Source organism: Mustela lutreola, chromosome 6 (genome assembly GCF_030435805.1).
Source record: "Mustela lutreola isolate mMusLut2 chromosome 6, mMusLut2.pri, whole genome shotgun sequence".
NCBI classification, from domain to species: Eukaryota; Metazoa; Chordata; class Mammalia; order Carnivora; family Mustelidae; genus Mustela; species Mustela lutreola.
In genome coordinates, this window is record NC_081295.1 from 739,084 (window position 1) to 758,999 (window position 19,916).

At 53.3% G+C, this 19,916-nt stretch overlaps 1 protein-coding gene across 29 annotated transcripts in view; it reads left to right on the forward strand.

The window, feature by feature from the left end:
• The window catches only part of WDR27 (WD repeat domain 27), a 197,558-nt gene that overhangs the window by 86,997 nt on the left and 90,645 nt on the right, over window positions 1-19,916 (forward strand). Inside the window, exons 25-28 of one of the 29 annotated variants that reach the window (XR_009354392.1) lie at window positions 3,084-5,711; window positions 6,240-6,288; window positions 6,561-6,593; window positions 6,789-6,893. The exons of 22 other annotated variants lie outside the window; for them this stretch is intronic. The gene's annotated coding sequence lies outside the window, so the exon portion shown is untranslated. Of the gene's footprint in view, window positions 1-3,083; window positions 6,894-19,916 lie in introns of all 29 variants that reach the window. 6 more of the 29 variants (XR_009354395.1, XR_009354394.1, XR_009354396.1 and 3 more) reach the window with 6 other exon arrangements.

Here is a 19,916-nt window from a genome sequence, read left to right on the forward strand (position 1 = left end):
GGCCTCTGACGCCGTGCGCGCTGCTCCCCGCACGCCGGCCATGGCGGAGGGCCCTTTACAACGTCCTTTCTCGGCGACGCAGCCACGACTTTTACCTGGAGCCAAAAAAAAAAAAAAGGGTTTGAGTTCATCGTAAACATTTACTTGTACTTTAATCACATTCTTCTTAGGAAGTGGGAACTGAGTTATCTTCACAGTGCAGAAGGGGAAACTGAGGCATGAAGACGCTGACAAGCTGACATTCTTGAGCGGATGCTGTGCTGTGTGGTCTGTACTCCGTGGAGCTGACGTCAGCCCAGCGTGCCCCGCACGACACACCCATGGCGCTGTGTGTGGACACAGACGGAGGTCAGGGTGCCCCCCGGGAGGGGCCCGGGAGACGCGAGGGGCTGGAGCTGCGGCCGCAGACGTGGGAGCAGAGGCCACGCTCTCCTGCCTGGGGAGGCTTGGGCACAAGCAACGTTTTCCGTCCTGGATTCACACACCAGAACTGAGTTCTACCACGAGACTTTGTTCCGTGGCGGGCAGGGTGTTCTGTTTTTTTCGATACGGCGATAGCTCTCTTTTCTTTAGCCGCGAGCTTTCAAGTTCACTTTCACATACGAGGTTCCAGTTCTGAAGCCGTTCCTTCCCGATGTTTCCCGCCCACCTCATCAGGCCACATCACGGAAGCTCGTTTCATTCCCAAGAACCTAGGAGTCCCACGTACCTTCCTTTAGGAAACCATTCTGTGGAATCTACGAGAGTCAACAGCAAAGCCGAAAATTTAAATTTAACACAGACTTGAAGATAAAGCCGGCTTTTGTCATATTACTTGTTTTAGTGTTCAAGTAATTTTCTATAAGAGCCAAATGTTGTACCAGAACTTGACCTTCCACCGTAACGCAGGCATAGCCTGTGCAGGTGATGCTTAAGACGAAACCCAGGTAAGGCATTGGTTCCGTTCGGGCTGCCGATAGCAGGGGAAGGAGGCTGAGCTACGAAGACCTCTGGGTCTGTCAGGGCCCCCCCAGCACGTGGAGAGTGCCTCGCCGTCTGTGCGCCACGTGGAGGATGGCCAGCGTGCACTGTCGGTGCAGGATTTACTCCAGGATTCAGAGGCGAGTGACCTCTGTCTGGCCAGCGAGGTCCAGACGAACAGCCTGTTGGCTGTACGCTGACGGCTCGCGCACTTGCACGAATACGATGTTGGGAAAGGCTTGCTCCAAGGTCCGCTGGAGTGTTTCTGGAAATACCAGGGTATTTTGGCCCCTGTCCTGGATGTTCCATTTTCACAGAGGCATGGAAGAGGCTGGAATGTGAACGTTCACAAGGTCGTCAGATTTTGGTGCAGCTGGGCCTCGGGTCATGCCTGAAGAGTCTGCTCTGGGTTACCTGGGAGCTGGTGTACTGGGTGTCTGCGGCTGAGCTAGCCTTCTGACTGAGACCCTCTGCACGCAGACACTCATACCCCGGGTTGCAGCCACTGGCTTCCAGCCACTTCCCCCAGAAGACCCATGTCTGACGTGCAGTGGCCACGCCTCCGCCGGACCCGGCCAGACTCCTTAGGTTGCACCTGTCTGTCTCCGACCCGGCTAGGGGGACGGACAGCACCCCCTCCTGATTCAGATAGCTCAGGGTCACTAATTAACATGCCTGAGACACAGCAGGACGTTAGAGAGGAAGGTGGATGGCGCCCAGAAGGCATCACTTGTGTCGGAGACGGGAAGTCGAGAGGAAGGTTGAATCCAGAGCCTTCTGATGAAATATGGGTCACACTTGCTTGTTCGAAGCCAGAACATCTCAGATCACAAAGGGCTATGATGACATGATCTCACTACTTTCTTACAGAAGCTAACGTGTCTCACAGACAGGAGGCCCCCAGAGCAGCGACGGGGATGTGTGTGCTGTTCATGCCCACGGTACTGTCCAGTGCAGAGAGCAGCAAGGAAACCATCTAAGGTCTACTTCTGACCCTCATCCTGACCATCATTTGTGAAGGGTTCGAGCAAGATATTTTTCTATACTTGGATACATTTTTTAAGGTTTTATTTATTTATTTGACACAGAGAGAGACAGCGAGAGAGGGAACACAAACGGGGGAGGGGAGAGAAGCAGACCCCCCGCCAAGCAGGGAGCCCAGTGCAGCGACCCAGGAACCCGGGATCATGACCTGAGCCAAGGCAGATGCTGAATTATGGAGCCCCTCAAGCCCTCCAATACTTTGATACTTTTAATCAAAACTGAAGTATTTTTTGAATAAGAATTAAAATGGTTGGGTGCCTGGGTGGCTCAGTGGGTTAAGCCTCTGCCTTCGGCTCAGGTCATGATCCCAGAGTCCTGGGATCCAGCCCCGTGTCAGGCTCTCTGCTCAGCGGGGAGCCTGCTTCCTCCCCCCCTCTCTGCCTGCTTGTGATCTCTGTCTGTCAAATGAATAAATAAAATCTTTAAAAAAAATTAAAATGGCAAGATTGAAGGTGGAGGCAGCCGGTGTGGACCGTGCTGGCACAATTGCGCTGATAGTGTGCTCAGAGTCATGTCGGAGGCTGGCTCTGCCCCTCTCGTAGGTAGGTGGTGGTCGCAGTCACTGTGACCCGGCACACATGTCCCTGGGATCCACGCCGCTCCAGACACAGGACATCCCCTTCACTGGCACCTTCCATGGCCCAGGGCAAAGAGTGTCCCAGCATCTGCCCCATAGCCTGGTCTGTCTTTTCTAGAGCACCAGGCAGGGGGACCCTTTCTGTGCTGCTGGTTGTCCTGGTGGTCCCTCCTGTATGTGATGGAGAGCTTTTCCGTTGGGTCAGCCAAGGAGGTCCTGGTGTTTCCAGTTTGGGCGTTCAGGACTAAAGCTGCTTCTGGTGCAGGCATCTGTGTGGAGACGTGTTCCCTTTTCTCCTGAGCAAGCAGATGGGGGCACGGCTGCGGGGCAGGTGCAGGCTCAGAACCTTCTAGAGCAGGTGCCATTCACACCCCCCAGCACCCCTGCATTTCCCTAACAATGCCTGATCTCGGACACTATGTCCTGTGATTATAGGCCTGTTTTTAACTGTTCATTATTACTGCTGAGTAGTAGAACTTTTTACTTTTTATTATTTTTAAAGGTTTACTTGTTTGCAAGAGAGCGCGTATGTGTTCGTGAGGTGGGGAGGGGCCGAGGCAGAGAGCACCTCAAGCAGACCCCCGCCGAGCACGGAGCCCCATGCGGGTCTGGATCCCACCATCCTGAGATCCTGACCGGAGCCGAAACGAAGAGTCAGGTGCCGCACGGAGCCAGCCAGCCCTCCCCCCCCCCCCCGCCCCGTTGAGGACGTGCGTTCCGGATACTCTCATAGGTATATGTGTTGCCTGTGTTCCCCTGACCTGTGGTTTGTCTATTTGTGTTGTAATGTCCCTTAAAGAACCTAAGTGTGGGATTCTTATGAAGAGCAGATTTTACTTTCTGGCCTGTCTGGAAACTCTTGCCATGCTGAAGCCTGCAGGGACATTCGCTGTGTTTTCTTAGGGGTCGTTTGTTGTTCGTGCTCATACTCAGCGGTTCATTCAGTGCTGTCAGCCTCCTGCTGTTCCCCAGTGGCGCGCTGACCTGTGCGCAATGCGGGGCGAGCTGTGCAGGTCCTCCTGGCTGCAGGTTTCCCGATCACGACAGCGTGTCCCGTAAACACACATTCTCTTCCACATGGCCGTGGCCGTGACGTTCTTTCTCTCCAGCTGACTCTGTCGTGAACGCTCGGTGTGAGGTGTGTGGCGTGCAGACTGTGTGCACCAGGAAGGCTTCTGCCCCATGGCGGGCTCTCGGCTGTTACGGTTTTGAGGCACCACAGGTTACGTGTGGCATTCTGGCATGCAGGGCTTGGCGTCCCTAAGCCCCACGTTGTTCGAGGATCAAGTGCAAGTGAAAACACAGCGTCCCAGCGTCTGTTCTCACTCCCTGGGCATGGCCAGCTGTGTCCTCGGGTCAGGTCCTGACAGCTGTGGCCGAGGCTGACGAGGGCTCCTGCTCGTCCTGTCACAGAACCTGGACTGGTTCTTCCAGTCCTGACAGAAGAGACAAGCCGCCCTGGGAGACCTTGGAGGATGGAGGTTTATGTAACGCTGGCCGGCTCGGAGGAGAGTCGTCTCCTAAGGTCTGAGCCCTGAGCATAGACAAAGGAGGGAGTTTATACGCTTTTACTCCATGTCTGTGCCACTTCTTGGTGGCCGCGGCTGGGAGGCAGGACGGACAACCTGGAATGGCCCTGGCACCGGGACTGGGTCTCCCTGCTGGACTGGCCGGCCGCCTTAGAAGGCTCATTTCCCTTCTCATCCCCTTTCAGTCCCCTCCAGACACCGAGTTTAAGGGCGTCGTCTTCATTTCCTCGGGGTGACAGTAAGGAAGGACCGATGGCATCTGGTCTCAGCGGTCTGTGCGGTCATTACCTGGTCAGGGTGTTCCGAGTACGAGGACCACATGCTGCTGTGAGGAGGGGCCAGACCGGGGCGGGGGGGGGGGCTCCCACCCAGTTGTCTGCCGGAGCGCTTCCCACCGCGACCGACTCCCTCCTGCCGCTGGGTTAGGGCTCCTCGGACACCCCTGGCCGGTCAGCACAGAGATTAGGTTCCCACTGCGCGGCTGTGAGCCGGTTTCGGAGCAGGAAGCCGGCGGATCGGACTGGCGCTGTCAGGCCAGGCCAGGCTCAGGGAGGGCGGAATGTCCACTGTGTGCTGTATCGGTAGCCCCGCACCGGACCAGGGACATCCTGACGTCGGCAGCACCCGACACAGCCTCAGGCTCACGAGAAGGGGAATGGCCGTGGGGGAGCGTCAGGGGCGACCAGGAGGTCTTGCATGTAAGTGGGACGTCGCTCCCAGGGAGGCTGGAGACCAGGGGAGAGACTGACGAGCGTGCAGGGTTGTCGTGGGGGGGGGGGGTGTCCACCCCCCGCTGGGTCGGGCAAGCTGAAGGCCGTGAGGAGGACCAGCGCACCGCGTCGCGGAAGGCCAGGACCGCCCGTGGTTGGGAAGACCGTGCTGCAGTGCGCCTGGGAGCAGACAGCTGGCGGCCGGCCGTGAGAGAGCGCCATCGTGGAAGCCCGGCAGCAGGTAAAACCTGCAGACAGGTAAGGGCAGTAGAGCACCGTAGGGTCACCCAATAAACAGTAATAATGGCAAGTCTCCGGGGAAAAGTCCAGTCAGAGGTGCAGCAGTGTAGAGTCCGACCCCCAGGAGGAGGGGTGCTGTGCCGGTGGGAACTAGGCACCACAGCGCACAGGTGTCCGTCCATCGTGGGTCTCACTGAAGGCGAAGCAGAGCGGGTCTGTGGGGTTTGGCTGGACTTTTACTGGTGTGGCTCCTCGTCCGGGTGATGGGCTGTGTTTGCTTTAGAGTGGTGGCCCCGCAGGGGGACACCGGAGACCTTCAGGGCAGTGGGGGTGGTTAGAAGAGTGTGGGGCCCCGTCCACTGTGGTGTGCGGGGGTCCCTTTTCCAGTCTTTGACCTGGACTGAGTCTCAGCTGGAGGGGTGCACCTGGGGCCCTGAGGAGTCGGGGCTCTTGGTGGTCACCTTTGTCATTCATTCAGGATGGCCCCAGGGCCTGAAGTTGTCTTTATTTTTTTTATCCCCAGCCTGACATACGTTTCCAGGAAGGCTCTCCAGGCACGGGGAGGCCGTCCGCACACTAATCTGAAAGGGGAGAAACCTAGCATCCTAGGGGTGCGGCGGGCACGCAGGGCGGCGGATCTGGCCGTGGGAGGTTAGTCCCCCGAGCAGACTTTGCCAGGGTCCCCTTGAGGGTGCGGTTCCTTCGCTCTCCTTTCCCTGAACGTCGTGGCCAGTAGGCGATGCGGAGCCTCCAGGTGATGCTGAGAGACGGTCAAGACCTGTACATCGTCTCCTACACATGCGGGCCCGTCGTCACTGTGCATGGTCGACGGCAGGCCGAACCAGGGCACGACCTCCCACGCGAGGACTTTGGCTACTTCCGGCTTTGCTCCGTCCAGAGTGCGTGCGCGTTATCACCAGGAGACGTCTGGGCCCCTGCTCAGCTGCCCGTCTGCGTCCATGTCCAGATTTCTGGGCGGCTCTGCTGCCCTCCTCCTCCGGACTCCTGGAGGGGCCGTGGCACAGGCCGGGCGTTGTGTCCGCGCAGGTCGTGCACGGCCGCTGACGGCTGGCTGCTGGCGGGTGCAGGAGAGCTCCTTGGCGGGGGGGGCCCTGCTGCCGTTTTCCCCAGGTGGGTGAGCCGGTGGTGTTCCTTGACTGGACGCCCTCCTGTTGTTAGGATGAAGACGTGCCCGTCTGGCATCACCCATCATCCCTTCGTAGTCAGGGTGGGTCCCTCAGCCGTGGCCCGTTTTGTCAGTGTAACCGGGGGGAGGGACTTCTCCCAGGGGTGTCCGTGCCATCGCCAGGGAAGGGACTCTGTCTGTGTCCCCACTGGCTGTAGTCTTGGCAGCCTCATCTGCCGGATGATCTCCCCGCACTATGGGGTCGTCTCCTTTCTGGGTCCCTTACTGTGTACAATTGCTACTTCTCTTGGAAGCCAGATGGCTTCGAGGAGTTGTAGTATCTTCCTTGTTGTTGATAGCTTTTCCCGCGGCAGTAAGGAGGCCCCTCTCCTTCTGGATGGCCCCATGTATGTGCCCAGGAGCAAAGGCGTACTGAGAGGCATGTGGAGGTTGACTCGCTTTTCTTTGCTGAGGGTGAGGGCTTGGGCTAGGTCATGGAGTTCAGCCCGTTGTGCTGGCCGTCCAGCTGGTAATGCCTTAACCTCCAGGACTTGAGTGATCACGGTCACTGCGTAACCTGCTTTCCGGGCACCCTCTCGTAGGTCACGGCTGCGGTCACTGGACAGCGTGAGCTCCGGATCCTTCACGGCTCGGTCCTCGGTCTGGACGCTTGCGTGGGCTTCATCAGTTGCCTCGGAGCAGTCAAGGTCTGGTTCCCTCTCTTCCATGGGGACAGTGGCTGCTGGGATTAACGTTCTAGCCTCAGGTGCATGGACTTGGCTGTGGAATTTCTGAGATTTCCTGAGCTGGGAAAGAGTGTTCCTCTCGGTGATTGCTTTGTGGGTTCAGAGGATTAGGATTTGTTTGTTTGTGTTCCATTTTAGTGGGACTGGAATGACAGTGTTTGGAGCTAGAGGGGTGTCAGGAAGCTGGTTTTTCTGTTCCTGGACCCAGAGTGTGGCAAGGCTCATAGCACATCTGCCCTCTCACCAAGACCCGTGCTTCCCGTCTGGCCCACCTCTGCGCTCTGCGGTGCGACTCCCGGTGCCAGGACCACACACTCCAGGAGGGGCTCTCATCGGCAGGTTCCCCGCTCACAGCAGTGCCGCCGTCCCCAGAGCACAGCCACACCCTGCCGTCTGGGGAGCTTGGCGCCGGAGCAAGTGTGGAGGCTCCCACGGCGGTCAAGGCTCCGATCATGTGTCGTCCCCACAGGCTGACGGTTTTCTGTTTGAGTTTGTGTGTGTCGAGCTGGGGGGGTACTGGTTATTTGCCATCGAAGATACTCGTCTGCTGAATATTGACAGTTCTGTATCAGAAGTGGGAACGCAGGCCATTCTCAGAAATGGACTCTAAAGGGACTCGAGGCGCTCCGTGTTCAACGTGTCCTGGACTCGAGGCGCTCCGTGTACGACGTGTCCTGGACTCGAGATGCTCCGTGTACGACGTCTGTCCTGGCCAACGCCCGCCTGCCTGTTACTCTCATGCAGTGACGTCTGGTGCAGGTGGCGGGCAGGTATCCAGGGTCAGGAGAAACACGGAGGAACGACCGCACCCGTGAAGAAGAATGCAGAAAGGGGCTCTGTTGAGAAGTACCAGAGGACGAGGCAGGGACCTTTAAGTGAGAATTTAATACTTTCCAGGGAAACGTGACTGTTGGCATTTATGCATGCGTGGTGCTGGGGGTGCGCACCACCTGCAAGGAGTTTCCGCGGGCCCAGGCTGGCCCTCTGTCCCGTGTCCTGTCCCCTCCCACTGACAGTCACGCGGATGTGTTCAGATGTGGACCGAGGCCGATGTCTTAACCATGTGGCCTGGCCAGGCGAGGCCTACACGTGGGTCCCAGCCGCCACCCGCCCTCAGGAGCCCTGCGTGGCCATTTCCGTGTGTATGTGTCAAGGCTCCTTAGGCCGTGTGGTGCTCAGACAACACGGGGGCCTCCCTTGGAATTTCCAGGACAAGCACGTCAGACTCAGAGGCAGAAGCCCCACGCTTGCTCGGCACCGGCTTTCCACGGACTCCCGTCTGTGCGGGGGAACTGCCCAAGCCGGCTGCTGCCGCGCACTCTCAGAGGGGAGGCCCCAAACAACCAGATTTTCACGGGCCGTGGGCATTCAGAAAATGAAATAAACACAGTAGAATAAACTACAGCAAATTGAAGTAGAACTGCAAAATAATTTTATTGTAACATAAGAACTAGACACAGCTGAAGAAGCCACGCAACGTGACCCCAACTCTGTCCTCTCTTGACACGTGACAGCAGAGGCACAATACTTAGTGGAACCCGGTGTTCGTTCAGACGAGCCAGCTCGCCTGGCCGCGGGACGCGGAGAAGGTTAGACTTGGCCAGAGCACGTCCTCAAGAACTAGTTAGGTGTTTCCAACGGAGGCTCAGCATCACTGATGAAGAAGAAGAGAGGCCTGAAGTGGAGACTAAGGTCCTTCCTTCCAGTGGGAGCAGGGAAGGGAGGGAGGAAGGGGAGGGGGAGGAGAGGAGGGGGGAGGGGGAGGGGGGGGAGGGAGAGGAGGAGCGAGGTAGGGAGATGCGCAGCCGCCGCGGCAACCCAGAGACCCAACTTCAAAGTGCGTTTCCTCAAACCACGACGGGAGAAAGGAACAGCAGAGGGTCCTGTGTTTAGATGTCACATGAGCCCAGATGACAGTTCTGGCCTCTGCTCACATGTTTCAACAGTGAATCACATCTGAAAGAAGGATTTGCCAGTGCGCGCTCATCACCGAGGACTGAAATGCTCGCATGTGGACGGGAGCCTGCGACCACAGGCTGATCCCCAGGGGGAAGCACACGGAGCGGGACGGTTTGTTGACGGTCCCCAGGGGGTTGCACACGGGGGCGGGGGTGTCGACGTGTTCCCCACGGCGTGCACAGCCCATGCTCTGGTGGTCTCTGTGGTGCTGTCTTCGGGTCCTCCGCAGCTACTACATGCTTTGCTAAGAGACCCTTTGGCTTGAGGCGACCCCGGGGCAGAGGGATCTGCAGGCCTGGACCGGTTCCCTTTCAGAAATCGTCTGTGGACCTTCTGTAGGTCTACAGGACACTTAGTGTAGGTGTAATTCATGGTGGACGTCAGACTCTTCTAGAAGTTCCCGTTTTAAAGTCTCTTTTAAGTTTCTTCTTGATAATTGCTCTGAAATTAGTTCCAGCCCACAGACTGAACTTTCGGAATAAGGTGCTTGTGAGTTGGAACCCGCGCTGGTCTCACTGGGGCCCCAGGGCTGCTACAGGCTCTGAATCCCAGGCAAGGCTCCCCGAACGCCGTGCCTTGATGTCATCGGGCCACGACTTCAGGACTCAGCGCCGCTTCAGATCACTGTGTTCTGGAAATGCTTTCTTGAAAATTTTAAGCAATCATCATGACAACAGTGTTTATTTCTAACAAAAATATAGGCCCCTGCCTGCTTCTGGAGCTGATTAGCTGGAGCTCTGTTCGCCACTGAGATGAGATGTTGACTTTGCAAAACCGCTCCGTGGGCTGGAAGCGGTGCCCCAGGTCCCACGGGAAGGCAGTTTCATGAGTCGGGTGTGCGTGCCCCGTGACCAGACCGTGCTGTGCACGCCCAGGGGTCACCTCGGCCTTAGAGCTGCGCTGTAGCCCAGGAGAGGCTACGAGACGGGACTTCCTGAAGAACATTCAGCCGCTGATTTCAGCCCTGTGAAGTCCTTCACCCTCTTCTGCAGGAGGTCGACAGCTCCTTGTATCTAAGATTCTTCAAATGCTTTGTATTCTAAATTCCAGTAAATTCTTCCACTTGCCCTGAAATTAGCAATTAACACAAAATGTTAAGCATGTTCTTTATTGCCTGGGATACTGGATGACTCCGGTCAGCTGACTGCTGAGGGCTCACTGCGCGTGCTCTGTGCCCCTCTGTGCTCCCCGCAGGATGAGGACCTCAGAGCTTCCACCCGACTGGACAAAGACACGTTGGCCGCCTGCTCACAAGGGCCTCACCTTCATGCTCTCGTGTGCTCTGCCACTTCGGGTGGGAAAACTCTGTACGCCTGTCTGTTCAGGGGAAAATTCAGAAACGGGATTTAAATGAGTCCGTGCCGACCCTGGCCACTTTGGAGCGGGATTGAAACGTGTCCTAGGATGACCTTCCCGCTGCCCATGGTTACCCGTCTGCCCACCTTGGCGCGCGAGGAGCAGCCGAGAGTTGGAGGTCAACGCCGGCCGTCTGTGGGCAGAGGCAGTGCACAGCACGAGGTCTCGGCACTCGGGGCTCGCCTCAGCCAGGGATTCGTGCGAGAACTGTCCTCAGGATGCGGCAGCTCCTGCCCCAGGGGACCTGCGGAAGCTCCGCTCTGGTGCGTATGGAAGGCAGGAGGGCGTGGGGCGGGGGCGGCAGGGGTGATGCGTGGTGCCGGTCCCCGTGCTGAGTCTGCCGACACGTGGATAGGTGTGTCCTTCTCCGTGTGCTGGTGTTCGGTTGCCTTAGTCCCCACGTTGTGGTCTGCACCGCACGGGCTTTTGAAGGTTGTATCTGGTATATGATTTTCTTTAGTTGTAAATGATGCCGTCTCTAACATTGGTCTCCTCAATTATCCGCATACGGGATGAGGTGGGATTCTGTGTGATGTGACTTTGGTCACGTTCTGGGCTTGCTCTTTGTGGTTTGTTTTTTGTGGAATTGTTTTGGTTGTTCAGTTGTCCTCTTGGGATTTTCTCCACAGACAGTCGTGTCATCTGCAGAGACAGACTGTTTTCTTCCCCGCAACACGCACATCATTGGGCCTCACTCTTGCCGTATTGGCCGGGAGCGTTCTGTCCCCCACGTTACCTGTGATGCTCGCTGTCGCCATTTTGCCGGCGCTGCAGACTCTTCATTCATCACTTTCGTCACGACGCGTGTTGGCTTTGGCCAAAAGCTTTTTCAGCGTCAGCTGATGTCCTGCAGCTTCCCTGCGGCCTGCGACTGGGGTGGGCTGCACTGTTCTGACGCTGCACAGTGTCACGCGTCCGCGTTGGGAGACCCACGGCACCAAGCGCCACCACCGTGATTGTAACCGTTTGAGAAGCTGCCAAAACTATATGGTGGCGGCATTATTTTAGAGTCCCACTAGCAATGTGTAAGGGTCCTGATTTCTCCACATCTTTGCTGACACTTAGTTTTGATTTTTTGGTTACCACTATTCTAGTGGGTGTGAAGTGGCACCTCGTGGTTTGATTTTCATTTCCCTAATGATTGATGGTGTGAGTATCTTCTTGTATGCTTCTTGGCCAAGTCTATGTCTCTAATGTCTTCTTTGGAGAATTTCTACTCAAATCCCTTAGAAAACTCTGTTGAATACTCTTCCCACTGTTAATTGGGTAAGCTGACATTCATTGTTAGACCCTCATCAGATGTGTGACCGGCGACTGTTTCCTTTCATCCTGCGGACTGTCCTTGCACTTTTTTTTTTTTTTAATTTCATAGTACCCCTTAGCTCAGGAGAGTCATTTTTCTGTAGGATAGAAGGTAGCGGTCTAACCCCCGTGCCTTTTTCACCTGTGGATATACCGTCATTTGATACCGTTTATTGAAAGAACGGTTCTTTTCCTGAATGGGCTTGGAACCCTTGTTAGAGGTCAGCTGACCATGGATTGTGGGTGTGTTTCTGGACACTCAGGTCCACCGCGTTGTTCTTTATGTCTGTCCTATAGCACTGCTGTGCTGACCGGGTTACGTAGCTTTGTAGTCAGTGTGGAGAGTGGGAAGTGTGAGTCTTCCGCTTTGTTTTTCTTCCAGATTGTTTTGGTTATTCAGGGTCTCTTGCATTTCCATATGAGTTTTAGGATCAGATTTTCTTCTTGTATGTACAAAAAGTTTTGATAGGGATTACACTGAATCTCTCATTGAATTTGGGGAGTTTGCCATTATAACAACATTGTTTCCATTTTATGAATATAGGATGACTTTCTGTTATGTAGATCTTATTTAATTTCTCACAACAGTGTTTCATATTTTTTGTTGTAAAAGTCATGCATGTATTTTGCTAAATTAATTCCTGAGTATTTTACTCTTTTCAATGCTATTGTAAATGAAATTATCTTCTTAATTTACCTTGAGAATGTTCACTGCTACTGTGTAGACGTGCAGCTCATCTCAGATGTCGATCTTGAATTCCACACCCTCGCTGCACTGGTTTATTAGTTTTAATGTCACTTTTAATGGAGTTTTTGAAACTATCAATGGATAAGGTCATATCATGTGCAAATAGAGATAGCTTTACTTCTTCCTTTCCATTTTAGATGGCTTTTATTTCTTTTTCTTGTCTAATTGCTCTGGCTGGAACCTCCACTACAGTGTATTATAGAAGTTCTGAAAACAGACATCCTCATCATGTTCCAGATCTTACGGAAAATTTTCAGTTTTTCACCATTAAGTGTGATCTTAGCTGTGGTTTTGTCATAAATGGTAGAGAAAAGTGTCCTCTGTGTCTAGTCTGTTAAATGTTTTTGTTTACATCAAAGGATGTTCCATACTTTAAAATTTTTTTGTATCTGATGAGATGTTTATGTGTTTTTTATTCCATTGTTACGGGGTATTGCATGAACTGACTTTTGTATGGCCTACTAACCTTGAATTCCTGGGGTCAATCCCACTTAATCATAGTGTATAAGCTTTTTGTATGTTGTTGCGTTCAGTTCCTCTGTATTTTGTTGAGGATTTTTGCATCTGTATCCATAAGGGATATTATTCTCTAATTTTCTTTCCCTGTGACATCGTTGCCTGACTTTTGTCTTAGGGAAATACTGGTCTCACAGAATGAGCTCTTAAGTGTTCTTTCCTCATCTGTTGTGTGAAAAATTTTTTTTTTTTTTTTTTTTAATAAACTTTTTTTTTTTTTTTATTATTCCTTTGACAGAGACAGATCAGAAGTAGGCAGAGAGGAAGGCAGAGAGAGGAGGAAGCAGGCTCCCTGCCAAGCAGAGAGCCCGATGCGGGACTCGATCCCAGGACCCTGAGATCATGACCTGAGCTGAAGGCAGAGGCTTTAACCCACTGAGCCACCCAGGCGCCCCTGTTGTGTGAAAAATTTAATAGTGATATTTGTTAGCAGAATTCAGCAGTAAAGCCATCTAGTCCTGAGTTTCTTTGTTGAAGGTCTTAATTATCATCTCCATCATCCTGACACTGACTTCGTCGTCTTAACTGTTACAGAGCTAGTTCTTCGTAAGTCAGTTTTGGTAGTTCATATGTTCATGTGATTGTGTCCGTTTCATGTCCATCCCATGACCTGCTGGGATGCTGTGGTTTGAGTTGTCGCTTATGATCATTTTATTTCCTTAAAGTCAGTCATAATGTCTCACTCCTGGTTTTAGTAACTTGTGTCTTCTCTTTTTTTATGCATTGCTTCCCCACCAACATAGATGTATAGTTATTATTTATAGTTATTGCTTTATGCATCTGTCTTTTAGATCAAGTTGAAAATAAAAGGAGTTACCAACAAAAGTTCATTTATGCTGTCTCTCATTTACCTGTTTAGTTACGTTTGCTGGTGTTCTGATGGACTTGAGTTGTTTCCTGGTGTCTTTCCATTCATCCTGAAGGGCTCCCTCCAGCATTGGTTGTAGGGAAGGTCTGCTAGCAACACACCCTCTTAATGTTTATCTGGGGATATCCCAATTTTTCCTATATTTTCAGAGGATAGTTTTGCTGGATATAGAACAATTGACTGATTTTTTTTTTCTTTCAGCACTTTGTTTATGGTACCCTGCTGCCTTTTGGACACCATGGCTTCTGATGAGAAATCCAGTGCTAATTGTCTTATGATCATTTGTACATGATGAATTGCTTCTGTCTTGCTGCTTTCAAGATTGTCTTTTTGTTTAATCTTGGGAAAGTTTCATTATAATATATGCTGGTATTCTATGAACTTACTCTGTTTGGAGTTTCTTGAGCTTCTTAGATGTATAGATTAATGGTTTTCATAAAATTTGGAAAATATTCATCATTATTTCTTCAGATATTCTGTCTACTCCTTTCTTTTCCTACTTTCTGGAAATGGCATATGTGTGTTGGGATATTTAATGGTGTCCCACAGGATCTGCTCCTGCTGACGTGTGTTAAAGCTCTCTGATTTTTCCTCTGCTCACCTGGATCTGCTGCGGAGACCCTCAAGTGAACTTTTCACTTCAGGAATTATGCTTTCCAACTTTGGAATTTCTATCTGGTTCTTCTAATTCCCAGCTCTTCATTGACATTCTCAGCTTGGTGACGTGTCATTCTCAGACTTCCCGTCAGTTCTTTAGGCATGGTTTCCTGTTCCTCCTTGAACTGACTAAAGTAGCTGATTGAAGTCTGTCTAGAAAGTCCAATGTCTAGACCATACTATCTTGTTTCCTTGCATGCCTTATACTTTTTTATTGTTGAAAACTCAGTATTTGATCATTGTAAAGTGATCCATCTAGTTTTAGACTCAGATTCTCTCTCCTTCCTAGGACTATTTCTTATTACTGCTTATTATAATTATCTTTATTCATGCTTTACTTACTTTTCTGAACTGATTCTGCACATTCTGCAAGTATTATTTGTCACTTGTAGCCATTGAAGTCAATGTCCAGTTAACTTGGCTGTCAACGAGTGATAGAGCAGAGATTTCCTTAAACGCTCAAGACCAAGCAATTTCCCAGTCTTTGAACAGGAGGTGTGTGTGTGTGTGTGTGTGTGTGTGTGTACGCACACACACACAACTTCAACACTCAGCCAAGCAATGTACAAATCTTTCTTTACATCTTCATAGAGCTTCAAGGTCAGTGAGAGGTGAGAATATAGGGCCTTCTCAGGTCATTCCTGAGCATCTATGCAGCCCTAAGCATGCACATGGACTTCTAGATTCCCAGGAATATGGCTGAGCTTTTCGAGCTCATATGGAAGCCTCCCCTTCCAAGGTTTCTGGTTTGTCTGTTTTTTCCCCAAATATTATCTATTGCCCAGCCAGCAGCAACTACAGCATTAGCCTCTGACCGTTGTAGACAAATGCTTTAACCCTAACTGGTACTGAGTTGCATACAACAGGACAAGCCTTTTGGGAGGCATCAGATAGGGCGAAGTACATGACTGAAGTCTTGTGCACGACACTGCTCTGCTCCGTCTCCTGTAGGCGGTCCGGGTATTAGTGTCATGGCCACTGCTGAGCCAGGACCTGGGAACAGAAAGATGTGCTAGTACCAGAGCCTTGGGATTCCTGCAGGGAAGGGTTGAGAGCAACCCAGCACCTAGAACTCTGCTGTTGAGCAAATGCTCTAACAGTCCTTTGATTTTCAGATTTATGAAGAAAAGCTAATTCTGACAATTATGCAGTTTTAAAATTGCTTTTATTGAGAGGGGCATAAGTTGGAGTTTCTTACTTTTCTGCTATTGTCCTCTTAGCTATTGTTATGCTTTACTTCTCCAGATGATTTTTGGAGTTATTTTTTCATACTGAGGCTTTGATTAGGATTGTTTTTAATTTTGGATCAATTTTCAGTGAATTGAGATCTTTATAATTTGGATAATTCATCCAGGAACATGATATGCTTTTCTGCTTGTTGGTGTTACCTCATATGTATCCTTGTAAATTATTTAAAAATATATATACTCCCTTCTAATGGAGACATAATACTCCATTGTATATACGGACCCTGTCTTCTTTATTCATTTGCCTGTTGAAGGCTGGCGGAGATTATGCTGAGTGAAATCAGTCAAGCAGAGAGTCAATTATCATATGGTTTTGCTTATTTGTGGAGCACAAGGAATAACACAGAGGACATGGGGAGAAGGAGAGAAGGGAGTTGGGGGAAATGGGAGGGGGCGACGAACCATGAGAGACTGTGGACTCTGACAGACAAACTGAGGGTTTTGGAGGGGAGAGGAGTAGGGGGTTGGGTGAGCCTGGTGGTGAGGACTAAGGAGGGCACGGACTGCATGGAGCACTGGGTGTGCTGCATAAACAATGAATTCTGGAACACAGAAAAGAAATTTAAAAAAATAAAATAAGATGGAGAACATGGAGAAGTGCTTGGACCCCTTCCAAGTGTAGCTGGTGCTGTTGTGGCATTCCAGGCTTTAGCTCAGATGAAATACTGCACGTTTGCAGAGAAATTCCAGTTCCACCGGAAACAGGAAAGTGTTGCAAAAACTTAAATGTGCACCGTAGAGTTAACATCTGAAGACTGTGAGTCTGACAGCTTGGGAGATGCTCGCCAGCATCTCTGTTCTGACCCGTATGGCAGCTGCGGGAGGCGTGGGAGCAGGTGAGGGAGGGGAGTGTTTCTCGGTGTGGACCCTGGACCCGCAGCACCGCCGTCACCTGTTAGGAATGCAGATCTTGGGTCCTCCACCCGGTCCTACTGGATACAGAAGTGGGTAAGGCCCAGCAACTGTTTTACCTGGACTTGCGGAGGATCTGGATCTCAGGAAGCTCTGAGAACCACTGGTGTAGCGGGGAGGTGCTTCTCAGTGTCAGCGTCCCGCTGAAGCTCCGGGCTTCCTTTGAGGACACAGGCTCTACCTGGGGAGGTCTGGGTGGTCTGGAAACTCTGCTTTCCAGCAGCCCTGCAAGCAGTGGTGGTCGCTGCTGTCTGGGGCCGCCCGTGGCTGAGGGCTGGGCTTCCGTACCCTTGTGCGTGATCCCAGCCTGCTGGCACTGTGCCCGCCTGCAACACGTTACTCAGACCACGCGAACGGAAGGGGAAAAGGTGTGCGTCCGTGCGTGGTGGCATTGTGCCTGCCCGCCTGTGTGAGGAGTGCGCGGGATGCCGGCTGCAGAGCTTCCAACGGGTGGCAGCTGGCAAAGCAGCTTTTCCTTCCTGTCTCCATCTTGCTCTGGGAACCCTAGTCCGTCCTGACAATGAACAGGAGCTTGCGAGGACATTAGGGACGCTCGACAGTAAGTTAACCAGCAGGGTCAGGCAGGTCCTTCTTAACGCAGTTTGTGCCGGCAGCCACGGGGCATTTGCTCAGCTGTGGCCACTGCGGTCATGTGGAAGGTCACATGGAAGGCCACGTGCCCCTTATGAGCCACGGGCAGGAGGGGAGCCCAGGCGTCCCGTGTTCCCTGACAGATGTCCTGTAAGGTCTTTGGCAGGTTGGAAAGTAGAAGGTAAGGTTTCACTTCTTCTGTAGCCTTGAAATAACGTAGCTTCCGACACGTGATGCCTTCATCTGAGGGAGGAATGCCCCCAGCGTCATAGGACAGTGTTCTGTACACAGCAAATTTGGGAGAGCTGTGCAGGAAACAGACGAAGTCCCATTCCCTAGATTTCTACCGTCAATGTCTCACTTCTTCACATGACCATCCTCTCAGCTTGCCTCCGTCCACTCAGGAATCCGTCTGATTTTGGATGCGTTTCGGAGTAAGTTTTATGTGTCAGTAGATTTCCCCTAAACCTTTGTTTTTAGCATAGTTTAACCTATTACTATCTTTTCAAACCGGAATTTTGCCCCCTTTATGAGCAAACCTTCCTTTTAGTGCCCAGGAGCTCAGTACTGTGCCAGGGACACAGTGAGGGACATCCCGCTGTGTCCAGCCCGTCCCCTGCGTCCTGGCAGCCTTGAGCTGGCCCAGCCAAAGGGTGTCTTTTTCAAGGACGCAGCGGGGGCCGACCTGTCAGAGGTTGTCTGCTTGGGACAAGAGCTGGCCCAGCCAAAGGGTGTCTTTTTCAAGGACGCAGCGGGGGCCGACCTGTCAGAGGTTGTCTGCTTGGGACAAGAGCTGGCCCAGCCAAAGGGCGTCTTTTTCAAGGACGCAGCGGGGGCCGACCTGTCAGAGGTTGTCTGCTTGGGACAAGAGATGACGGTCTATGGGACTCCCCGCTGGTGCGGCAGGGAGCCCTGAGTGTGCTCTCAACCCACCAAGACCCAATTCTAGTACCAATGAGCCTCTGCTGCGCCAACAGGTCTTAGCTGCCCTCCAGGAATGGGCAAGACAGTGGCCCCGAAGGTGTCCACACCCAAGTCCCCTGAATGCATGAATATGTTACTTTGCGTGGTAACAGGGAACTGAGCTGGATGAGGCCTGCCAGTCGCCTGACCTTGCCGCTGAGGCAGTCCTGGGTCACGCAGGCGGGCCCCGTCCAATCACAGGTCCCGGAGAGCAAGCAGAAGAGAAAGATGGGGTGTGGCCTTCTCACGTGAGAAGGGGCTGTGAGCCAGGGACTGTGGTTGGTTTAGAAGTAGGAACCCTTCGCCCAGTGGGACCCGTCTGGGACTTCTGACCCACGGAACTGTAGGTGCTGACCTGGTGCCACTTTGAGCCACTGAACGTTTGGTGGTTCGTCCTGCCAGCTGAGGGGGCGGAGCGCAGCGGGGACGGGCCGTGTCCTAGCGCGCTGTGTCGGACTCCAGTCTTCGTGACAGGACTTTCAATGGGACAGATGGGTCTCAGGTCTTGCCCTGTTGCCTCCATATTTGTACAGCCAGGGTCCTAGGAGGCCTGGCTCCTGCCTGCAGTGAGAGGGCCAGCCCAGCCACGGCCCCGTGCCTTTCTCTGTATGTGCCACGTGCTCAAGCCACCATTTCCCTCTCCCGACTTCTCAAGCCACCATTTCCCTCTCCCTGTCGGTGGGGCTCCTCACTCACTCCCCGGGCCGTGCCCTCAGCTCCTGGTGCGGCCGAGGGTCTGGCCGGCTGTCCGTGGGTTTAGTCGTGGGCGAGTGTCAGGCTGCTTAGCTCTACCTCGTTTACAGAGAACCTTCTGGAATAACTGGATCCCAGACCCACGCTCATGAAGATGCTGCTCCGTTGACTCACTTCCTTGGCCAGCTTGCTGGGAGTGGCGGCCAGTGCTGACCCTCCGGCTTGTGTCCAGCAGGCAGGGCCGTGTTGAGGCTTCTGGCCATCACTGGTCAGACAACCTTGGAATCCGAGCTTTGTCCCACCCGCGTATCCGCGGTGATTACCCAGCAGCGGGACCTGGCGGGAGAAACGGCTGCGGGTTAGATCAGACTCACTCTCACTCTGCCGGGGACGGAAGAGCAGGTCCTCTCAGGATGAGCCTCGTGAGCGGGAGGCTGGGGGAAAACCCCAGCAAGACCCCAGATGCTGTTTGCGTGGGGGCCTCGAGGCTGTGGGCCAGAGTGAGACGTGGTTACCCAGGGTCAGACGAGGCGGCCACAGTGGTCCTGAGACTAGACTGCCCAGGGGCAGAAAGCACGTGACCCTGCTGGACGGGAGCTCACCCGCGGTCTTGTGCTCTTTCCACACGGGCCACGGCACGGTTGCAGCAAACAGTCTGGCCGTGGTGTGTCTCCACACTTCCCCTGCAGACTAGGGTGCCATCGTCCTCTCCAACGACGGTCCCAGTCCCACCTGAGCCCCGGGGACCTCTGGGCCAGGTACTGCCATGGCCAGCCTGCTCCTGGGCGCCAGGGCCTGAGACCTGTGTGGGGCCAGCTCGTGGCCCTCCTGTGAGCAGGGCCATGTCCTCTGAAGCCTCGGGGATCAAGGCAGCCTTGTGAACGTGGCTCAGGCATCGTCGGGGACACAGGGATCCTCTGAGCTTGGACATGGGCGCCTGGGACGGGCGTTTCGCAATCCATGGTGAAGGGCCACAGAGGCAAGTGCTGTGATCTGGGTGGTGTGCGCTACAACTGACTCCGTCTTCCACCAGCACCAGCCGGGGTTTCTTTCTGGAGAACATTCCAGGATGTTTCTGGCACACCCGCCCCATTCAGCTCAGCCCACCATTGGGCGCCGCTGACACAACCTCTCAGGGAGCTGCTGGGGCCGCCATCTGACATGCAGTGACT